This window comes from Argopecten irradians, chromosome 6 (genome assembly GCF_041381155.1).
Source record: "Argopecten irradians isolate NY chromosome 6, Ai_NY, whole genome shotgun sequence".
Classification (NCBI taxonomy): domain Eukaryota; kingdom Metazoa; phylum Mollusca; class Bivalvia; order Pectinida; family Pectinidae; genus Argopecten; species Argopecten irradians.
The window spans coordinates 13,070,297-13,096,921 of NC_091139.1; the positions used below are offsets into that span (position 1 = coordinate 13,070,297).

A 26,625-nucleotide genomic window follows, 5' to 3' on the forward strand; every position below is an offset into this window, starting at 1 on the left:
AAATAATATTATAAGAAATCCCATTGTTATGTATGGTGTGTGTGTTTACACTGCTCTATCTATATATTTCATTCTTGCCAGTTGTAACATTTTTGTCAATGATATTATGGTACAGTGTCACTTGTCAAACCCAGTCCTTGTATAAGATTAAGAATCTGGTAAATTCGGGCATAAATGTATGATTTTTGCTTCCTTTTTGATATAAACTAATAAAAATTTGTATAATTCGGACACCTGATCAAATATGCTGGCTGACAGCATCCAGTTTAGACAAGTCATACTTTGTTTAGATATCTGACGATATATATACAAACTTAGTCGCAATGTATATAAGAATGAAATTAGAAATTAATAAATTGTATCTGGCATTATTCTTTAAGTTTAAAAAACATGTCATTGGTAAATTTTACATATATTAATTTCCTAATAATAAACCATTTGATAAAGTGCATTAAGAAGCATGCTAATGTGTACATTTAACGCGTGAACATGTTATTTATAAAGCATATTGCTTGAAGGTTAACATCGATCATGCTTAACAGCGAAAGGATATTTTCATAATTGTGTATCGTTTTCTTCATAAATATATGCCGCTATCGATTCAATATACCTGGTGAGGAAATCCAGGTGACACAGGCACAATCCTTATCACATAATTTGCCTGATTTTCCAGTTATGCATTCTGAAAACATAAACATTGTTGTTGAACCACAAAGAAAAACTAATGTCTCAATTATAGGTATATTGTTTAAATGATTTCATATCTAAGAATATTTCTGGCGCCACTGACTATCAGTTGACAACAGAATCATACACATGTATTTGGGAAAGAGTTTAAGTAAAACTTCAAATTCGGAACAATCTGGTGAAAATAAAAACGTTTTGTTTCTATTTGACTCGTTATAATTGAATGGAATGGAATTGGTTCAGCAAACCCGATTGAACGGAAGGAAAACCAGATAGGATCTTGATCATTTCAATAAGTATTGGTATTTGAAATTTATTTTAGATATAAGTTAAAAACAAATCACCGTAACAAATCCCGTTGTTCCTGGTACACAGACTATTTAAACAATTCACAGAGCAATCTTGTTCGCAGCTGTCGCCGAATTTCCCAGGTATGCATTCTGTAGATATGATGTATAGAAGGGATAGAAATACAAAAAGGTTTCGTAGTATCTTGCTAAAGATTGTCGTTATAGGTGGAGTTCAAATCGGTAAATGATTAGCGTAATGTAAGATGAGCTTCCATACACTTTGCTCACGAATGTTTTTATCCCAGTAAATGGAGACGAACATTCAATTTAATCGACCGACGGAGACCAAAGAACAGGAATTATATCTTGGTGACGAAAATAGATAGATTGGAGTTTATTTTGGAGGGAAAAATGTAAACCTACAGTCAGGCGTTATTTATCAGATGGCACTGTAGCAATTAGTAACAAAACATAACATTGATAAGTAAATAATATACCCTTATTAAGATGGTTCGATACAGTTAGGCCAAAGATTTCCCCTCGTTTAATTTTCTTTAAAAGTTGCTCACTGAAAGATTGGTTGATAAACTGTTTATTAAGGCTTTTATTTGAAATTTGACCGTGCAGTTTTAGAAATATTGTACTCTCACTAACCCTACTTTACCGTCTGTTTTTCTCAAAATACAATTTTACACACATATTTTCAAAGCTTTGTAATTGACTGAAATATTACAAACAACAACATTTTTTATTTTTAATATGTAAGTTTATATGGCTATCAATGACCTCAATGTCGTTTCCACTCCTAAAGATACATTAATTGTGAATTTTTCACGCGAATGCGTGTAAATGAGGCCTACAATTTTTTTATTCATAAATCATTTAAGTAGATCGTATACTTTATATTTTAATCATTTCTTTTAGAATTTTTAACGGACAATTTTGTTTGAAATCATATCTTTTACCAAAATTTAACACTTTTGGGGAAAAACAAAAACGAAACATTGCTCTTTGTCATTTCATTTCATCCTGTTACGGGTTTTGTCCACATTTTTTATCCCACATTAAAATATTATCTTGACATTTTTCTGTCTATGTGTAAATTAGATTCGAAATTAAAATTGAGGAAAACAGTTTTTGAGTGATTTTAAAATAGAGAGTGCAGGTAGCAATGGACAACTTCTTTGTTAGTATACCTAGCTTTACATTTTTAAGTTTATGATTCATAACTCCTAAATTAGTGAAAATTAGTGTACAGTAATAATTTTAGATGCTATAATATCATGACTCCGCTTGGTTAAAACTTTAACGATATCATAATAAAGTGAAAATTTGTATATAGAGGTTATGAGGGATGCTGAAATAACATGATATCACTTTCAAAAAGATTGGTTGCCATGGAAACAAAACGGAAGCCTCTAATTGGTTAAAATTTAGATATTGTCAGATTTAAGTGAAAATTGGTATGTAGAGGTTATGAGGCATACCAAATGAGATAGTAACAGTTTTAAAAAATTGTTGTCATTGTAACGAAATAAAGGCCCTCTGATTGATCATAGTTTTAGATTGTAGCCTTTGTGGTAGCTGTTATTCTTTTTAGATTAGACATGTTTTATTTTGAAAATCAAACGTAACTCTGTTTACCACCTTAATCATTTTTAATTCAATTTAGAATAGTTTTTATCTATATAAGACGGATGGATAACCTTAATTTTTATCTTTTTACGTTGAAATGCTGACGAAAATATAGTTCCTCCAATAATTAATTGATTAATGATATTAAAAAGAAACTGTTTGTTTCACCCAAGAACATATCTTATTGTTAGGCTTCTTGTACTATTAGGAATAATGCAAGAATAACAAGCAGATTCGTGGAATTTCCATCCCCCCGCTTTCAGGACATATTGTAGGTAAACATCATTGAGGTTAGATTTAACCTTGGTTGAAACATGAACAAATAAACTGAAGTCTTATTCGGAAGTAAGACATTTAACTTTGTTACCAAATTTGAAGAAAATCGGTTGAAAATTATTACAGTTATTGCACGGATGTGGCAGAAACTGACTTTTTATTTAAGGAAAGGGCCATAACTCCGCTAAATAAGGTCCGTTGAAAGTCGAGATCGACGCGGCCGAGTCCTTAAGGCATTTAACCTTGTTACTAAGTTTGAAGAAAATCTGTTTACATTTGTTACACTTATTGCACGGAAATGACAGAAATTGATGTTTTTAGTAATTCAAAGGGTCATAACTCTGCTAAATAAGGTCCATCGACCGTCGCGATCGAACTTGGCCGAGCCCTTACGGCATTTAACCTTGTCATCAATTTTGACGGACTGACAGACAGGCAAACCCAAATTAGTATCCCCCGTTTCGGAGAAAGCGTGGGATAAAATGCACTAATTGTATAGCATACAGGTTAGTTTACAAAATTATATCATTAGCTGTTGTTTTATTATGGTATATATCACCAATTTTGAATTTACAGTCATCTACAATAGCAAATATTGATTTTAGAGCATTCTCCTGGCTATATTTCAGCATATATAAGGCTATTTTCTCGGATTTCATTTTTTTGAAAAAGTATCTGTTATAAAATTTATATCTACAGCATATAAGTTTAACATTTGGTTTAAAAGTATGGACAAATCGATAACATGCCAAATATTTCGAGGAAACCCAATATCCTCAATTTTTATCTTGCCAAAAATTAGAAATTGTTTGCTTAAAAAATGAATTTGTAGTAAAAGTAGTTAGTAAATATCATTATCAAAAGATATGAAATTAATAATGAAGTATCTTTTATTAACAAAAATAATCAAAGTTTTATTTTACAAGGGGTCCCCTTGCCACATACCCAAAGTAGAAAATATCATTTAAGGCCCTTTATGACTTAAAAAAAAAAAATACAAATTGGATCAAATGCACATATAAAACAGTTATAAACATGTACCTTTAACACTGCAAACTTTGAAAGAAAAGTCGGAGCGTGGGCGGACTTTGCAACCCCACCTTTGAGAAATAATCGAAATTAAGTGAGGTTGGGAGAGTCGACGTAGGTGTTTACACATTGAGGTGTGTAAACATAAACGATAATAAGCTGATGTGGAATTTATCACATTATTTTTCAAGTGTGAAACATGCATCATTATAGAATAAATGGTTTTCTCTAACACACTATTATGATACAAACCTAAACAATATCCAGTATCCTTATCGCACAGCCTGTCTCTACAATTCAAGGAGCAGGCGTTCTCGCACAGAGCGCCGTATGTACCAGGGAAACAATCTAGTCAAGAACAGAGAACACAGTTTTGACGTGCTGTTAATCAATCATATAATATGGAATACTTGCAATACACATATGCATATCACTTATCATTTTGTGTTGCATAAGTAAACTTTAAAATGTATTGTATATGAAAAAACAAAAGTTTAAAATATTCTACATATTACTCGAAATATACCGTTAATTGGTGATGATGTTTTTATATTAGCATGATACTCCATTCAACAGTTCAATCGATGGTTTTTTTGATATCATAACCATCTTTTATAAAACCATCTAAATATGAAATAATAAATATTTTGTCTACGTCTTTTGTGCTTTTGTTCGAACATACTACATTGGTTTTGCGTTACGTTATGTAAACAGCTCCGTAAGATTATTTAATGACGATCTCTCACAAAAGTAATGTGACCCTATGTAGGGACCGTAACATTAAACCAAAGAAGATTTTTGGAAATCCTCCTTTTGGACAAAGTGATGTGAATGTTTCGGAGCCTGCTGATTGGATATTCGGAGGGCAATAATGTTTGATGTGTGGTGGTTTGGGCAATACATGTAGAAGTAAAATCTGACAGGGGAGATAATCAACACTTTTAGTGCGGTATTCAACACAAGATTGACCTCCAACCCGTCATCTAACAGTTGAGCAAGATGGTGATTCTTTAACATTTTTTTATTTACAGATGTGTGAGATGAACTTCTACTTCAAAATTAGTGATTAATAAGAGGACTTCATTGATCCTGGACAGTGGCAAACGTTAACATTTTCGCCTATGGGAAATGATTTGGTTCTGTGGTATCTGTAGTCGCTTTTAACAACCACGCGGTGAGGACCTATGGATTTGAGAAATTCGTTACAGTAAAAGATATATCTGGATATATCTTACTGAACATATCCTATCGTTAGGCATTTGAAGTAAAGGATATATATTACAACAACACAGACAAAACGCAATACCACCACCTTTTTAACAATATTTCCATAAGATCGTCCACATCCATATCTGAAAAATTGCGGCGGTATATTTGCATACATGTTGTACATGTGATCCGTTAATTATCATCCCATTGACTAAATAATATACAAAAAGTTTGTTAGCACCAGTTCGTTGTTTATCATTGACGCCAACACGCCAGAGACACATTAAAATAAACGTATGTGTTGTTACAAACAGACGGAATGCTGTGAAATGGTCCACGGGTAATTAATGTTACACATTTATAGTGAAGTATCTATAGTGTCTTTTATGTTTTTGATCAAGGGTCTGATATCTTTCTAGCAAACTCTTTATCAACAGCAATAAAATAACTTGTTAATATTTTACAATTATCAGTCTAAACACATAATGTGTACTTACAAAAACAAGACGCGGCTTTAGAGTAACAGTTTCCTCCATAACAGGTCGCCGGACATGTTTGATTACAGTCACCGTTACCGTACATCCCTACTGGGCAGCCTTTGGAATATAAATTTATATTTTATAAGCATAAGAACATAAGATAAGGCTGCCATATTAGCTGATTAGCTTATTTATCTTTGCTTCATAAAATAAAGTAAAAAATAATGGTTGGTCATACAGCTCAAGATATATGTTTATACAAACGAATTGGTCAATTAAAATCGAATCTATTCATATATACCATTAATAAAGAAGCTGGCATCCAATATATGTAGTATCGATGAACTGCATTTGTTTGATATTGCGTTATGCTATTTACGCACTTGTTGGGTTGTTGATCATTTCAACTGATATCAAACCATATCAGATCATCATTACAACTAAATATGCAATAACATAGCGGGATTAAAATCATACCATATAGGGATAATTTAATGCTTACTAACCATACACAAGTACCTCACACAGCTCCAATAAGGCGTCATCATGATACCAGTTGTGCCGTTTTGGGGTGTTTCTGTAGTTGTACACGGTCACATACCGACCTACATACGGACACTGGTGTATCACGTTTAACTGTACTGCTCCGTCAATACTGCTCATGTCCTCAAAACAAAGGACGCCATCTTGTGGTGAAGAGGTGGTATTGGATACGTAAAGTTCATATCCGGCAAATCTTAGTTGGTAATTGGCTAAAAATATAACGTGTACCTTATCAATTCATTCGCTCTGTCACAGTACTATTGGTGACAGGAACAAAAAATGGCGCTAGAATAATAGAACCTTTCACTCCCTTTGGGGTGAAACAGGAGAATCTCAACCCGAGGGTGCGATTCTTAGTTGCCAAAACACGAGACTGTGTCGAAATATTTGAGATCCCCTGTCTTACCCCAAATAGGGTGAATGATTCTTGTTCTCTTATATATGTGAACACGTTCGAATATCTCGTGTACCATGCCTTTACCCTTAGGTAAGATAGAAAAATCCCACACCGATAAATTTACTATTCGGTCCACTTATTGCTTACAATCGCTGATATTGATTTCACGTTCCTACATTACACATTTGGTAATCATACCAAAATAAGAAAAAACATAAATATTAAATATATATATATTAAAACACGCAACAATAAAACAGTTTTTGTATCGGCCCAGCGCTTTCGCGGCAATTGCTGTTTTATTGTTGTGTTTTTTTTTAATTTGGAAACCATCACATGGACATGTTATATATATTACCTTAGTATCCATAAGCAGTCATCAATATATTTACAGCGTTCAATTACGATTCCATTATAATGATTCTTTACTTTATAAACTGATATAACGTGTTAATTGGGAAATATTGTAACCCACTTGTGCATTTTGTCTCATTTGGACATTATACCGGTCTCAGGGGTTGTTAATCACATGATCACAAACTGTTTTGAGATCGATCTTCATTCAGATTGGTATTCTAGTTTAGACGATGAGTTTGTAAAAATACGATACTAATTGCGGTTTATCGCCCTTCCAACTGTTATTTTATTTTGGTCTGATCAAAGATATAAACAACATTTTTTGTAATTTATTGATTCTTACTAAAGTACTATCTAAAATGAATCCAATACCAAACACATGTATACAATGGCCCAAAAGTAGAATAACATGCGGTGTTGTTCACCTCTGTAAATTATTCTGATACTGTCAATAGTGCTGATTTGTTCTAAATCAACCCTCCACCAAGCCGTCTTCAGGCCCGCCTTTGTGTGTGTACAGCATCCAGACAATATATCTGTTTGTTGACATCCATCAACTGCTGCACTTGCCAGCCATTCATCCGGTCTGTTGTCAGCACTCTGCGTAGCTGGTTTGAATAAAGCCAAGTTTTCTGAAATATGCAATAAGGGTATCGGAAGTGTTTAATGCTAATAATTGGTTTGCCGTCTGAAGCCTTGATTACGTTAATGAGGTTTTAGAACAACAAATTAAAATACTTCCGTTATGTAATGATAAACCTAAATTCTGAAACACGATTTAACACGCAACATAAATTGTCATTTTGTTCTTAAAAGCAAACATATTTGAACAGTTAATCATAAATTATCTTTTGAACGAGCATCTTGATTCTTTTTTGATAGGATATGAGAGATGAAAGACTATGCTTTTAAGGACATATAATGACCAATTTCAGGGTTATATGATTTAAAATGGCGGACATATATAACATATTTAGTTTTTCGTCCTAATTATCAACTCCTTTTCAATTTGACATATACAGAAACATGCGTTTCAAGGTCATATCATATGGAGATATTGTCCCATGAAAATGACAATTTCATAATTGATATTACCTTCCTCGTACTTTAGGGAGTTTTCATCGACTTTATAAAGTGAGACATATATGTAGTTTTGTTTATTTTGGCAGAAACATAGTTTGGTACAATATCTACAACAACTATGTTTTTCAGGGTCATATTCATTTTCAAAAGGATGGAGATATGTTTCTGACAGATCTTTTTTTTATGATTTTTGAAATTTGAGATAAAGTTTTGATCTTTGCACATATAGAATGTGGTTTTGAACACAGGTCTACGTTTCAAAGTCATATGTTACAAAATGGAGGATATATTCCCTGATGAATTTGGCGATATGATAGTTTTTCGTTCTACTTAGTTTTCATCGCCCTCTGTTTGTCCGTCCACGGGTGTAAATACTGTCACCATGCTATTCGTTCTTTCTTTCGTATTGAAGTGATTGTCTTTTCATAAGCATCACGTATATCATTACATGGATAGAAATTCCTTGTTTTCATTGCAATCAAAACTAGTGTTTATCATCATGTATTGGGCATTTTATCTATTTACTTGATTGTTCTTTATATAAGACCTATATTTTCTTTTTTTATTAAACATGTACTTTTCAGCAAAGTCGAAAGGTATGGTTTGGTATTCGAGGAATGCAATAAAATAAATTCGATACAATTACAACTTTCAGTGGTTGTTCTTATTTGTTGTGGATTAGCTGCATTTGTTTAAAATTTCCTATGTGACATCTAGATCCAAGTAAGGGCAATTATTTGACAGCTGCACAGAGACAGTGTTAGTGTAATGGTTCAAGGTCAAGCGCACTATCATATTTCATTTTTCACTTAAAGACTAATAAAAAAGTCCACATATGGAAAACAATAGTCATTGGAAAATGAGATTTAATTAGGAAACGCCTTCATTGTGTTGGTTTAATTCCATTAGTTAAGCTTTATAGTTAATTTTAGATATTGGCATTTTTTACCTTAAATTATGTTAAAAAGAAATTACTTACTTTTTTTAAAACAGACTATTTCATTTAAACAATTCTTCCGAAATCGTCTCCCAAAGTAGGCGTAAAAGTGAAATAAAATTATTCCCGAAACAAAATTATATGACACATTTACTGAAAATTGTGATACTTAATATTGTCCATTTCTGAATACAACATAATTATGTACGGAAGCCGCGTGGCGCCACACCGAAAAAAAAATTATTGTGGTCCCTCAAAATAACTTTGTGAGGTCACACAATACAACTGTGTCCTGTCCCGCGTCTGCCTGCGTAATAATATTATCGGAAATTAAATTGTTAATCTATCAATTTTCAATATCCAAAGCCAGAAAGGTTTCCGACATGTAGACTACCTAAAAAGGTGAATCAATTATAGCTTAAATTTTACAATTCAAAATTTTCTAAAATAATTATTTGAAATCACAATAATCTACAAAATGCATTTTAGATAAAAAAAGTGAATGTGATCAGAAAACAAGATATTTCTCTGTAAAAAGTGCTTTACTATCTACCTTCCGATCTGACTAATGGACAATGCGGCAACAATTATCAGTAAAATACCTTGAGTTTCTATGTATCCCCTCCTCCTCGCCATATCGTAACATATAGCCAAATCTATTGCTACCAGGAAGTAAACTATTTAAGTATATGTGTATGTATTTTGCGTAGGAGATTAAACATGAGTCAATATTTCCCTTCTTCAGCACATATCGTGTTCTGAATGGGGCATTGTTATACGAAGGGGTATTGGGTACTGGGGCTTTTATGTAATTGTATGTTAGTATTGGCTATGTTCTAATTCTGAATGCCTGACGTAATCCTTTAGTTAAACCCCCAGTAATTGATTATTGACAACACTTGCTCGCATTTGCGGGTCAGATAAAGGTACAGCTTTATCATACATCACCAGCCCCTATTGTTTCTTATCTTAATCTAGATGGATATTGCTGAGCCCTAATTTTAAAACATAGTAAAAATGTACAAATGTAACGTGGATATAGTGTTTTTCTCAGTTTGAAAATGTCATGGTATGTTATTTTGGAACAATCGTATGTGTATCTATTTATTCGTACTTTATTTTATTATTTACATAATACCTGCTGGTCACTGTCTATATCTCCTTATATTTCTATGTATAATTCATAATTCAACAATCATTCTGGGTGTATTGTTCTCGGTCCTAAGAAGCTATTCCATTGATCTTAACCTTTTTTCAGAAGAGTGACCTTTGTAGTTTACCTTTGACCCCGAGCTGTGTGTCGTCATAAGCTATCATTATATGGGATTTTAAGGTACAATTGTTTGAAGTTTTAAATAACGTATCAGTTCTCGAGAAATAATCTAGAAACCAAACCCGGAGAGACAGACGGAGGCTAACGAGAAGAAAAACAGTATTCATGACAATGAAATGTACAGTTGAAGAAATGAATAAAATAAATTTGTTCTACGCATTTTTCTTTATACACATAGTACAGACACCTTATTGGAGCGGTATAAGGGAAAGAAATGCACTATGTTTATTCATGAATTTGTTGTAAGAATGCTAATTGTATGGAAACATGACATTAATATTTCTGTCAGCTACCATGCCTTGAGGTCGGCTAATAATAATCTACTCGTAGATCTTAATTCAAAATATGTTATCTCACTCATGAAATATTTCTCGATTCAAAAAATGTATTCAATGTAATATCAGAAATGTTAGCTCGGATTTAAAATAGCACCTTGGACATGTTACCGCATACTTTTTAGCAACTTGACTGTATGTCGATAGCGATTGTGGCAAAAAACCATATACTGGACTTCGATTGAAAATCTCGAGTGTACAGAGGCCTTTACTATACACAAATTACGCTTAATTATTTCTTCATGTATTTTTCTTATGTATATATGTATAAACAAATCTAAATTCTTTCTTATTTTACCCTAATCATTATTAGAATTGCAAAGATTTAGTAAACTTGAATGAAAGTTTAAGAACAGGTTACTAAAATGTATCACATCATACCGTTTGCAAATATTACAGTAAAGCCAAATCACTGACTCTCTTTTGACTTCTTTTACAATTTTATAAGCGTTTATAATCATTTGAATTTAGCTCATTTAACAGTACCTGAAAATCTTTATTTTAATCTCTCGATTCGCCGATCGCTTTTTCCATAACCAATACAGTCAACGTTGGACCCCTGTGTATCAGGGTCTGGTGGTCAGTCTTATTTTACTGATGAAACATTTAATTGGCTGTTTCTGTATTTATTACAACATCTCAAACACATTTAAATATTTCAGTGACTGTTGTAATGTCCACGTTCATAGTTGTATTCATTCTAATATAATAAGACCCTCATTTGCCTGTTAATATTGACACTTATGTTGACACCATCGATCAAATTAGCATTTACAATGACAGTTTTAAACAGATATCTTGCATATCATGTCATGTTCAGTTTCGGAAAACGTCATATTGTCTCCGCAAGGTGATCTGTTGCTATTTTGGTAATTTACTATGTTACAACAGCTAAATATTGTAACTAACTATTTTTCACTGTTGCCATTGTATATAGAAGTTATTTATGTGATCCTGTTAGACAATAGCAAAGAATCGATTGAAGAAATCACTATTTAATTTCATTGGGAAAAAGTAATTTATCAATGGAAATAGTAACAAAAACTAAATAATTTTTAATCACAGTTAGGTTTTGTTTTACATGTACTAACTACCTTCAGACCTTATTGGAACACAGATTACACATGTTTTGACGGTTTCTGTTTCATTATACAAATTAAATTTGTTTCGTTATTCATTTTCTGTATTGACTTGATTATAACCATCTTATATTGTTTGTACTGAACATTACATGAAATCACATTTTCGCCATTGAGCTTAACATTGTTAGCAATTACTTGTGTTTCTTAATCTCCGTTGCCACTTTGTATTAACATGCAATTAATTTGTAATGCATTTACACATTTTGTATGAAAATGTAAAACCTGAAAGTTGAAAGTGGAACGGATAAGCTCTGTTGTTCTCGTTGCTCGATGTTGAACGAGGAAATTATGATTGTCGATTCAGCATTATCATTTTATACAATTATTACATACCTTCAGATCTGACTGCGGCTAATATGATTGCCACGATGACGTGAGAACAATATCTGTCTTGGCAGTTTCTGCTCGTCGCCATATTTCAACTTTTAAAAACATCAATGTTATCGGTAAAAGGAAGTAAGACGATTCTTGTTTTGTATCAAAAGATTTCTACGTGATAAACAGATGATTTATGGGCGACACGTATTTAAAGTTCATTCGTGACTATTCCTGAATAGGAGAGACTTGTGTCTGTTGGATAACCGATCATATATGTATGTAATAGTTATTTAAATATTAGTGCATGTAGCTCCTTTCTGGCAACTGTGAAAGGCTATACGTTAACCTGTATTCATACGTAAGCTTGCACCGTTCTACCTATTTACAACATTGAATTACTGTGAACAATCAACCTGAACCATTCTCCTATGATCTTTGTTGTGTCTATATGCAAACAGGATCTTAACATTTTCTTTTTACTCTCAATAGTAAGACCTTTCAGAGTTGATAAACCTAATCAGCACTCAATATTAAAATTTCTTTAGACTTGTAATAAAATAAATACATAAGGACATTGACAAACGTTGCGATACCGCTTTAGTTGAATGCCAACACATGACCACAATATCCTATTGTTGTATACACATCTTGATTAAAGTAGAAGATATGACAATGGAAACTTAGCAAATATTGATATGAATCAATGGAATATCTACAGTAATGTAGTACTATATCATTGAAATAAATTTTAATCAGATCATTGTTGCATATTTATGTGTCGCCTGATTATATATCATGTATACGTTTACAAACACTAATGAATCAGATTCACAATCATTTCATTTCATTGATATATTCTCTTTATCTCTACGTGATGCAGGATATACAATTTGAAATCTAAATAAAAATCAACCACAAATCCACGCCGACATGTTCCTTTTACATTAAGCGTTTTATGTAAAAGAAACAGGTCGGCGTGAATTGTACATCACCCAGTATATCGTCTACACTAACGATGTAGGCAATTATTTGAAAGATATGATAAACCTAGAAATGGAATCTTTAACTCACCTGATTATTCAGAACACAGTCTAGTATTAAAGTTATATACGCTGAATAAGCTGCTAAATTATCTGTTTCAATACTAACAACAAATTATGCCTCTTTTCAAATTTTTATGTATTTGTACAATTACATCACAATCGTAAATTACGGAAGCCCATATATGGTTTGTTAAAAAAATAAAATATTGCAAATAAACGCAATACTTTTATTCACAATATACAAACTGTACTTGCGTTTATTCGTAAACATATGGTGTATAATACAATGTATAGTGTTACTTTTTATATTATATAATGTATAATTTAGCACCAATGGGCTTCTGTACGTATCAATACGTACGCAAACAGAAAAAAATGAAACCCACAGTTGATCAATTATGGCTTCTTTGGAATTTAATAATATTGGACTTACAAATCATTATATACGAATATCATCCTATCATTTCCTAAAATCGACCTTATAGACCAATAAGAAAAAAACGCACGTAACGGATTTGTAAACGATAATAAGAGGAGAAAGATTACTACGTATAATTATATATATATTTTTTAAAATCAATCAGTATTTGGGCGTGATCTAATCTTTCTTATTACGTGACATCCATTTCATATACATGAGCAGGTTCTATGTCACGGCGGTCAAGAGACGCATACCCGGTGTCTGGGCTGGATTGTTCTGAGGGAAAAAAGGTAAAAAATGCTAAATTAATAAAATCAAATAACACTAACAAAACTTTCGAAATGCTCTATTTATGCTCACCGCAGTCATAAACTTATGTTCATTGAAACAATTTAGTAAAATGCAATGGACATATATAATAATTATTTAATCAAGTTTATCTTTAAAACCTTATGACTTATATAATGTTAAGAAAATTTAACAAAATTGTTTTTTGAGACAGGAAAAAAATATATTATAAATACGCGGAAACCCAAGTTTTAAGAAGTGTTCCACTATTGACATTGTACTGAATATGATTCAAATCATCTGGCTTAATTGCAGACGATTGCATTTATTTGTTAATAACGGTTCGTTGGCCTACCTGTAGTTTTATTTGGCGTGCTCTTTCCGTAATCTTTGTTTCTGTAAAGAGGATCACTTTTATATTACTAAATTTCAGAATTCAGACTCTACGTTTCTATACTAAAATTGTAACAAGTATTATTATTCCTCACTACCAGCGTGGCACTTGCCAAATGACGTTTGATGAATCGAATTTACGACGGAATTGTCTTCGCCGGTGTGTCATCTTCTTTGATTAACCATGTAACCATGACTAGGAGTAATAATTCCAGGGTGATAATACTCCACGTAATAACCCCGATGACGTCAACTTTAAGACGTTACTCCGTCATAGAATGACCTCAACGCTGACATCATCTTTGAGCGTCCAAGACGGAAATTACCAATTTTCACAGCAGCATATATAGATCTACCCTGAAACATCTGAATATTTGTTGTGAAAATGTTTCGACAATCATAAATGCTACGACTAATTGTATTCTTCAAAATACCATGTAAAGAAAAGTACTACCTATTGACATTGCACAATAAAATGAAATGAATGCCTACATTACGTCACAGGATGTGTTGCCAATTTCAATAATTCTGCTTTATAACTACTGCAGTGTCTAAATATGAATGAAATAAAAGTTTCCTTTCATTTTTTACCCGATATTTTGTTCCGGTATAATAAAAACGATTATGACCCAATGTGTTGCTACATATCCAGACTTACAGTCCTTTATATCTCTGGTGATGGACATAAATCGACATATATCCCTCCACGGTGGGTTATTATACATGTATGATAATATGAAGACGGAAGAGTTCTGGTGATTGACATATTTTTGGTGCACAACAGATTAGTAACATGCATGATTGTAATATAAAATTCAGCACTTACCGGAACATACAGATAACTATGATAGCGGTGATCAATGCGGCAGCTAGTAATCCACAGACAACAGCTAGCACAGCTATTATAATGATGTAAGTATCAACTGTAATACAACAAATGTTGAATGCTAATTCTTAGATTTCATTAGTGTTTACCATTTTCAGATCAAGCAAATATTGAATATGTATTTTTAAAATATGGGACAAGGAAGTAATTTCAACCATGAGGACAAAATAAATTGTCAAATTTTCGAGGCGATCTGCCCCTTTATCAAGACATGCAAAACGAACACGATAACATATTTCTATACAAGATTGAACAGGAATACCAGACAGCAAATTAATATGAAGTGCATTGAGCACTGACAATTTTTGAAGAGATAAAGTTTACCCAGAATCCTTACCTGGTGACTGCTCAGTTTGCGACGAATCTGTGATGCGAAAGATAAAATGAAAATTCAGTTTTATTCATTAGCAAACAAAACAGGATGAATTTTGTGTTAGTTTATGCATGTAGGTATAACGTGTAACATGTAATTCACACATGACCTTTGTCATCAACAATTTTACCTACACCCCTCCGTACGTACCTGGTGACCACTTGGAGCTGGGTGTATACGTAAAGTGTGTATACAAGTACATGCTTACATCTCAATCGATACATTGTTACTGTTTTTATTTTGATAGCAATAGACGATTACAGGTTATATTTCCAATGACATGATGTTGTATGTAATTATAGACATCCACACATTTACCTACCCTGGGTTGGACAGTGTCCATCTTCCTTGTTACAGATGTTGTCAGTAACTATAGACATCCACACATGTACCTACCCTGGGTTAGACAGTGTCCATCTTCCTTGTTACAGATGTTGTCAGTAACTATAGACATCCACACATGTACCTACCCTGGGTTGGACAGTGTCCATCTTCCTTGTTACATATGTTGTCAGTAACTATAGACATCCACACATGTACCTACCCTGGGTTAGACAGTGTCCATCTTCTTTGTTACAGATGTTGTCAGTAACTATAGACATCCACACATGTACCTACCATGGGTTAGACAGCGTCCATCTTCCTTGTTACAGATGTTGTCAGTAACTATAGACATCCACACATGTACCTACCCTGGGTTAGACAGCGTCCATCCTCCTTGTTACAGATGTTGTCAGTAACTATAGACATCAACACATGTACCTACCCTGGGTTAGACATTGTCCATCTTCCTTGTTACAGATGTTGTCAGTAACTATAGACATCCACACATGTACCTACCCTGGGTTAGACAGCGTCCATCCTCCTTGTTACAGATGTTGTCAGTAACTATAGACATCAACACATGTACCTACCCTGGGTTAGACAGCGTCCATCTTCCTTGTTACAGATGTTGTCAGTAACTATAGACATACACATGACTACCTTACATATTTTTGTATTTGTCATCCACACATGTACCTACCCTGGATTAGACAATGTCCATCTTCCTTGTTACAGATGTTGTCAGTAACTATAGACATCCACACATGTACCTACCCTGGATTAGACAATGTCCATCTTCCTTGTTACAGATGTTGTCAGTAACTATAGACATCCACACATGTACCTACCCTGGGTTGGACAGTGTCTATCTTCCTTGTTACATATGTTGTCAGTAACTATAGACATCAACACATGTACCTACCCTGGGTTAGACAGCGTCCATCCTCCTTGTTACAGATGTTGTCAGTAACTATAGACATCAACACATGTACCTACCCTGGGTTAGACAGCGTGTCCATCTTCCTTGTTACAGATGTTGTCAGTAACTATATACATATTTTTGTACATCCACACATGTACCTACCCTGGATTAGACAGTGTCCATCTTCCTTGTTACAGATGTTGTCTGCACAAGAGTCCGGACAATCAGCTCCACACACTACTCCGTATTTTCCTGGATAGCAGTCTGTGTAAAAATGTTGATTTTTTTTTGAGAATCTTTATATATGAACAAATTGATCGATCTTGTTATATCATATTGACGTTTACGTTGATAAGCATAGTGATCGGTAACTGCCAACATTCATTGACAATGACATACTTATCAATGAGTACTTCTTTACCTAAGCATTGGCCGGTCTGGTGATCACAAACAAAGTCTTTACACGTCACAGGACACATAAAAGAACATGTCGTACCATATCTTCCAGTCGTACAGCCTACAAATGAGATTCGTAAAACAGTGATATATGGTACGCGAGTTCAGGTAAAGAACTTTGTACTAATGACACTATGCTTACCATCTAAATTACCAAGATATAATCATGAACACATTATCTTTTCTGAGTGAATTTTCGACCCGGAGTTTTGGTCCTCTTCTTGCAACAAATGCTGCTGAATATCTTTTCATTATGCATAATAAGAAGATATCCAGTACAATTTGCGGTAAAAATAGGACCAAAATTGACAGAATGATTTACTGTGAAAAAAAAACTACCATGATAATTCATTAATTTGTAACAGCCTTTTTAAACAAAATGATATGTTTAGTACATTTATAATTCACATAAGATATTACATTAGAGACAATGGTGTATACTAATTAATCATTTGTAATATATGGTACATTATACATGTAAGTGACCGTTATGATATACTCGCCATAACACGACCCGGCGTCCTTCGAACAACTTGTGCCGTTACAGTAATCAGGACATTCTTGGTTACAAGTATATCCGAACGTTCCAGAATTGCATTCTACGCAAATTGAAAGAAAATGATTAATCTTTGTCATATTATTTAAATGACAAAACTCCCAAAAAAAGAGAAAATAACTTAAATTGAATAAAAGGGAATTATACCCACATTGAAATTTAATAAAGGAAATCATTCGATCAGTTAGTACTTCAGATCGAGTATGTAGTTTTAAACAAAAAGAAGGCAGAAAAAGATAATTCTTCTGATAGTTCTTTACACTGGGTGAATTTGCAGTTCGTAGGCATTATATCACTAAAATGGTCATTTACCGTGCGGTAAAACAATTAACTAATAATCTTTACTCTTTTAACCACATGTCTAAAGTAAAATTAATTGATTATATATAGAGAGGACCTTATATAAGTGACTATATGCTATGAAATTTATCAAACGAATTAGGCTATTGATATGCCACGAGCCTTTAGGCGAGTGGTATATCAAATACTTTAACGAGTTTGATAAATTTCATATCACATAGTCACAAGTGTAAGATTATATTAATCACATAACTTTTATTAATACAAATATTAGCAAAACTTTAAAATTTCGAGTGTAAGATTTTATTTATCACATAACTTTTATTAATATAAATATTAGCAACACTTAAAATTTCGAGTGTAAGGTTTTATTTATCACATAACTTTTATTAGCAAAACTTTAAATTTCGTCTCTATATAAAACAGTAGAAATCCGGCTCGGATGTGACGTTTCCGTCTACTGAAACAATCATGCGACGTCAAACAGATATTATAACGTCAAATGTACATGTGACGTCATGATAGTGTTATTACACATGTGTCTTACGACGTCATGCTAGTGTTATTACACATGTGTCTTACGATAATTATAACATGGCCGTATGACATGGCCGTATGACATGGCCGTATGACACAAATATTTCTATAATGCATAATCAAATTGTCTGTGTTACGTACCTGTACAATACCCCGTGTTTCGATCACAGAGTCTATCTTTACAGTTTACTGGGCAATCGGTCTCACAGTTATCGCCATACCTTCCGTCTGTACAACCTGTAAGCAGGTCCAATAAAAATTAAAGATGTTTTGTAAATCAACTATTTGTGGTATTTGTCGTACTAAATATATAAAATTATTGTTATGCATTCTAAGAACAATAATGTTTTGTATTTAATAGTTGCTGTGGTTTTCTGAGTTCTCTCTACATTACAGCACATTTTGAAATTGAACAAAGGGTTCTGAGATATTTTTGCATGAACTTGAACTAAACAAACTGTGATAAACTATCAGTAATATAAAAAAAAGCATCCCTCGGTGATATAAATTCTACTCGCTCATTGCACCATTTTCACGGACCCTCGATCTTTCCGTATCAGCCCTGTAAACCTCTATAAATATAAATTATACATGTAGTATTGACTCACCAAAACAGTGCCCGGTATCCTTGTCACATGCAGTAGTATTACAGTATAAGGAGCAGACTTGGTCACAGGTATCATCGAATTTTCCAGGAATGCACTCTAAGCCATAGGAACATAAACCAAATGCTTTGACAGGTATACACATTTTATACACTCAATCACCAAAATTTAAACTAAAAGTTTCAAGTTTCAAACTGTAAACTCGGGGGATGTTACTAATATTTTAATCGATAAATCACAAAAATTACACAGATTTCACAGATAATGGATTGAAGTATACAGCTTAACGGTGTAATTAGTAATGTGGTCTTGACAACTGGCAACTATTCTCCTTTCTATCACACCAGTCTGTTGATCTATATGTTTTTGCAATATTCCACTCTTCATACGATAAACGTTTTCGTTCTGTTGATATGGACAAGTTGATAATGTTCTGCACATAATCACTACTCAATTATCAGAAAAAAAACATCTTAGTGCCTCACTCTTTCACTTAAAAAATTGAAAGTATTGTCGGAAATATTTCCTTAGTGGTACACTTACCAAATCCTATATATATTTAGTTATTCAGTTCCAGGCATTGTATTGTTAGCTTAATAGAGTATACATTATTATTTACTATTATTAAGAACTTTATTGAAAAATTTTCTGAAAAATAATTCCAACTCTTTTGCTTTCTGCTTAACGATAAAGATACCAACCTAGACAAAACCCAGTATCTTTGCCACACAGTCCATCTTTACAATCTGTGGAGCAGGTGTCCTCGCAAACGTCGCCATAATTTCCAGGAGCACAATCTAAAAAAGGATTGGATAGATAAGAGATAGATAAAAGTGTTTCCAGATGAATAAAGGAATGCTAGTTACAACAGATAAAATAATTCTCATTACTTTAACCTCAACATGATCAATTAATGGCTGTGCAATATAGACCTTTGTTTTTAAAACATATTGTGTAAATTTGGAGATTAGTGCTAGATATTCAAGTTGATAGCAGTAGATTGATTGGAATTGTTCAAAGAGAAACATCACGTTTATTCAGTGGCATACTTAGTATTCATTAGATATTAAGTAATACATAAAAAGTATCATTTTCCGTCCTTCGTAGTAAAACAAATCAGTGGTATATCTAAATATCTGCTTTTTTGTGTAAACTGTAAACGACACAAAACCAGTATTGGAATCATTTTGAAAAGTAAGTTAACATTCGCTGGCCGGCAATACCAACCTAGAAAATGGACCCCCGTTGAAAACTGACCTCGGGTCATTTTTCAACGTTGAAAAATGACCCCGAAAACCGTTGAAAACTGAACTTTGGGCGCACTTTTTACACCGACCCGTTGAAAAATAGACCCCGTTGAAAAGTGACCCCATAAGAGCTCGTTTTTACACAACAACACAACACGACACCAAAACACCACGAAACCACACAGCATCACACAGCACAGCAACACACCAACAACACAACAACACAACAACACTACACAACACAACACCACACACCAACACATCACATCACACAACAAAACACAACAAAATAACACAATATCACACAACAAAACATCAAACAACATAACATCACACAACATAACATCACACACCACAACAACGCATCACACTAAACACAACATCACAAAACACACAACACAAGACAGCATTACACAACAATACGACACAACATCACAATAAAACATCACACAACACACAACACAACAACACCACAACGCACAACCACGCAACAACAATACAACAACATCCAATAGCAACACTACACAACACAACATCACACAACACAACATCACACAACACAACAGCACACAACAGCACATCACACAACATAACACACAAATTTATACACATCACGCAAACACGCAACAACAACACAACACTACCCAACAACAACACACAACACCACAAAAACACAACACACCTCACAACACATCACAACATAACAACAAAACATCAAACAACAACACATAACACAACACACACAACACAACGACAACACACAACCACGCAACAACAATACAACACCACCCATAAACAAAACAATAACACACAACAACATCACACAACACAACACAACATCACACAACATAACACAACACAAAATCACACAACAAAACATCATACAACAACACAACACAACAACACACAACACAACCACAATACAACATACAACAACAATACACAGCAACACAAAACCCGACAACAACACAACAGTACACAACATTACGCAACAACACATCACAAAAAACACCATGTAACAACGCTTTACACAAACACGGAACAACAACACAACACACAACAACACAACACAAAACACAGCCACACAGCACACAGCAACACACCAATGCCACACAACACAATAACATGACACAACCACACATAACAACACAACACAACACACAACAACACAACACCACATAAAATAACAACACAACATCACACAACAACAAAACAACACACAACAACACCACAAACAAACAACACACAACACAAAAAAACACACAACCACAAAACAACAAAACACAACCACACGCAGAACACAACATAAGTGACCCATACGCAGATAAGGGAATAAATATATATTAAAAATTACTGAATATCTGACAAACGTAAAATCGTCGAAAATATAATCATAAAAAAATCATTAAGAAACAAATTAATAATATCCCATAATTTTAGTTTTGTAACACTATCCACTGGTACTCGGAAGTGAACACCACATAACAATTCCTTTTTATTTACTACGTTACCTCAGTGTCATATAGCAATTCCTCAGTCTGAGAACAATTAAATTAACATTATCTACACGGGCGAACAAAATAACTATAGAAAAAAATGAAAGTTTTGTATTCTCCATAATAAACATACAAAATATTTAAATGAGGTATTTGATACGATGATAACAATACCAAATTTCAATTCAAATCGAGGTGATTACGTAATTTAAATACCAGCACAGAAGGGTCGCTTATATTAGGAATGGCGATAACAGAATTCGAGAATTATGTTTGTGCAGAAACATATATACATAGAGATTGGAAACTCCTTCTTTGTCTATGTTGACAGGCAGAGGGACCTCCAGTTTATAGGCATTTTCCCTTGGCTAACTACATTTAAGTGTATTCTTTTAAACATGATACTTTTGCATCAACACAAAGTTTAAACATTATATCATGGTTTGATGTGATCAGTTTTCCCAATTGATGTTATTTGATATGATTTTTGAAAGTATGAAAATGAGCAATTTTACCTGGTTTTTCGAAAATCAGGCATTCAAAACCGGAAGTGCATTTTGTTTTATTAACATATAAGTTAAAATATTATTTTTTCTTTCCAAAATCGTACTCAAAACCATCTGAAAATTACTTAAATTTTATAACATATCAAAGTTATTCTGCTGTATTTAACTATTTAAGAGTTTTTATATAAAAGCCCCTAGGGACATAGAGAGGTACATCTGCCTATCGTAAAATTGGCGAAGTTGCCAATCTCTATATATATATATGTTTGGTGGTTTGTGCAACAGTTCTAGGGTCTAGGGTCATATTTCAACAGACCATCCGTTGATAGTTTGCCAAGGTCATTTTTCAACGGTCATTTTTCAACAGACCTGCCGTTGATAATTGACCCTAGACACCGTCAATTTTCAACGGCATGTTCAATTTTCAACGGCATTCGGGGTCCGTTTTCAACGTTGAAAACTGACCCAAGGTCAATTTTCAACGGAGGTCCATATTCAACGTTACACCGGCAATACCAACCTAGACAATGTCCAGTACCTTTACTACACAGTCCGTCTTTACAATCTATGGAGCAGGTGTTCTCACAAACGTCGCCATATTTACCAGGAGCACAATCTGAAAAAAAACATATTTGCACCTTGCAACTTACTCTGTGGAGTAATATCGCATTTACATACACCTAGTGGAATTAGGTCAAGGCTAATGACACATACAATTTACTATCAGATGTTCCGATGTACTAGCCATAAAAACTTACAGAGACATGAACCTGTTTTAGGATCACAGTTTCCACCATAACAGCTCGCCGGACAAACTTGACTACAGTCATCCGTACCATAGCTGCCTGCTGGACATGCTAATGATCAAAAACATATAAAACATATTACATTGATGTGAATATTAAACTCATTTTGTAAAACAGATGTTTCTTCAGGTACGACCTAAATAATTCTTGAAAGAGTAAGTGAGGCGGCCGTTATGTATCTGGTACCTGTCAAATAGTTGCTCACTCGTAGTTAGATGTCTTCAAAATATGTAATGTTGGTATATGGCGGCTAATGCTTCAGTAGTGTTTGTATTGCAGTTTTATATTTCAATTTCTAATAAATTTTTGGGTACGTCATAACATGGATAACATATTCTTAGTAAACATTTTTTGCATTTAATTAAAATAATATCTAATAACTAAAAAAATACTTCAGAATCATTTAATAAATACAAAACTACTGAGATACTCACCATTCACTTTAACTTCACAAAGTTCCAAAACAGCGTTATCACTGTACCAGCTGTAGCGTTTCGGATCGTTTCTAATGTTATATACGGTGACATACCGACCTACATAAGGACACTGTTGTATCTTATTCAACTGTACAGCGGCCAGAATAGAGCTGGTGTCTTCATAGCACAAGTCGCCATTCTGTGGTGAAAGAGGTTGTATTGGATACGTATAATTTGTATCCTGCCAATCTCTCCTGGAAGTTGTCTGGAAAACAACGGCTAGCATGCCATTATTTTTCTCATAACATACACAGATTAATTTTCTGATTTTGGTGATAAAACAGTAGGTATGCATTCGAAAATGTAATGAAACGAACACTTATAAAGCTTGAAGTCAGAAGTGCTATTTAAAGATCATATTGCGTACAGACGACCTTAACATCACAACCCTCAAGTCTTATTTTGCAGGAAGTGAATTATGCCATTGCATTCAACCGTTCCTTTGTATACCTATAGTTTGCCCGTATACGATTTAGCATTTAATTCCTTGTCAGAGATTTACTTTTAAATTGTTGGGTTAGTGGATATAATTTGCATGTGTATGAAAACTCTCTCTTCATTCATCAAATATGGACAATTACAGTGTCGTATCCATTGATTTATTCATTTACATTTTATAGGGAGAGAACTTATATAGGCTATGCCTGTTGTTCAATCCTTTTTCAAATAATATTTTGAAATAAAACTTGTTGAAATTGAATTCATTTACCTCTATATATGATGTTGATAGTGTTGATAGTGCTGATTTGACCTAGATCGACACGCCACCAAGCTGTCATTTGATCTGCTGCTGTGTGTGTGCAGCAATTAGAACGTATATTAGTCTGTTCACATCCATCCACAGCCGCGTCCGCCAGCCAACGACTGGGTTGACTGTCACTACTTTGTGTAGCTGTTTTAGACAAAGCTAGATTTTCTGAAATATATTAAGGATAAGCTTTGTTATTATTTTTAAAGTAACTGGCTTTTCAGAACAGACATAAGCAAACCAACAATTGTATATAATTTACAAATACATATAACATTTTATTTGAAAATGAAAGTTTGATATCAATAATAAGTAATCTTATAAAAAAATACCAATGGTTTTTGTATTATTTCAGGTCAAAAGTTATCAGAAAAAAAGATTTCGTTTCTTCTACATAATTATGGGACTTCGTTTCTACCACATTTATATCCGCTTTATGGAACTTATCCATATTCAAATCCATTGATATCAAATTTTTCAAATTGGAACAACTTTAGGATGAATTTTGTTCTCATTTAATTAAACGCCGTATTAAGTTTATTTTTTCAAAGTTGCTCAAACAATGTTACACTCTTTTTCAGGACTATATAAAAGCATGCGCATGACAGAACCGTGCCGTTAAATTCCCGCCAAATAATAATAAAGCCATTGTAATAAGTTCGTCTCAGATTCGTTTAATCTACCAGTTAAACTCACCAGTAAGATTTTTTTTCCGTCAAAACGAGTTACACAGGTTATTATAACCACACTTAAAAAACGTCACGTTTTTGACACAACGACCACGTCACATACTGTACGCTTTTCAACAGCAGTTTTGGTGTCAAGCGGCGATCACAAAATAGCATGACGTCACTCAATTATTAATGACGTTGACAAATGATGACGTGGCATACGTAGTGATCGGTAAAAGTCCACCGTGTCAGCCAATTAGAATGCGCATAGCGTTTATACTACATGTGGTTTAAACAAATTGTTAATCAATGGCTGCATTCTTAATTTGACTTACTGAGAGTAACACTGCCTATTGTGGTAAAAAAATCCATATCTAAAACTTCTATAAACATGTATTCATATTAAAGTTACCGTACAGCTAATTGACTAGGGACTTAGCTAAATTTTCAAGAGAACAGTTTTAGGATATTTTGTTTAAAAGATATAGATAGCAGACAACAGACATGTATGTTTACCTTATATGTATAAAGCGATTCATGCCCTGTCAATTAGTTCGATTCCATCTTAAAACTTTAATATAGATGTTACGAGAGCAATTTAAACGAAAAAAAAACCCTTCAATTTGCCTGCGATATTTTACAATACGGTTTTAAAAGGAATATTTATGAATTTCCCATATATATATATATATATTATCACTATCTAAATAGCATAAACGCCATGTCTCCTGTGCCCTAAGCTATACAGTAAAAACACGTTTATACCGAGCACACTTACAAGGTAATTGTAATCTGATTATAACGTAGTAATTTTCATCCCGCCAAGTTTTCTATGAAATGTCTGCAGTAAGTGTATAACGATATACGTTTATAATGAAGTGATTTTGGTGATCCCTAGAGGCTCGTTATACACTGTTTTACTATATTTGATAAAGTATATAAATTACTGTGAACGGATCAGTTATTTACCTAGACAATGTTCAATGTATTTATTACTTACCGTCCGATTTGACTGTGGCCAAAGAAACAACAATTATCTGTAAAATGCCTTGAGTTTGTGTGTATCTGTACCTCCTCGCCATATTCCAATGCACTACCAAATGCTACTAGGAAGTAAACCTGTGTGGGTCATGTATCGTCGGTCATGCGTATCTCCAATCTTCAGTGTACGGTGTGTTCTGAATAGGATATCATTACAATCACACAATAGGGTATATAATGAACATTTTTAAAAACACTTGCTGGGAAATTCTATATCAGTCATAGATACAGTCATATATACTACCTTAGTTTTTTGTTTATTTTCATTTCAATTTGATATCTTTCCTAATCTAGATAGCTGTAGTTGAGTCTCAAGGCAATAGATATTAAAACGATATATATGTAATACCGTATATAGCATAATGGATTCATTCATTGACACTCTCATATAAAGTCTCAAAAACAATACAATTTTGTTACTATCGTAACAGACAATTCTTTATAAAAAGCCTGATGATAGATTAGTTCATAGAGTGCTAT

At 33.4% G+C, this 26,625-nt stretch overlaps 1 protein-coding gene and 1 pseudogene across 10 annotated transcripts in view; one reads left to right on the plus strand and one right to left on the minus strand.

Annotated features, from left to right (window-relative positions):
- LOC138325026 (cell death abnormality protein 1-like) overlaps window positions 1-26,625 on the plus strand; it is a 314,573-nt gene that overhangs the window by 232,498 nt on the left and 55,450 nt on the right. The gene's annotated exons all lie outside the window — the stretch shown is intronic.
- LOC138325035 (multiple epidermal growth factor-like domains protein 6) lies at window positions 457-26,261 on the minus strand (annotated as a pseudogene).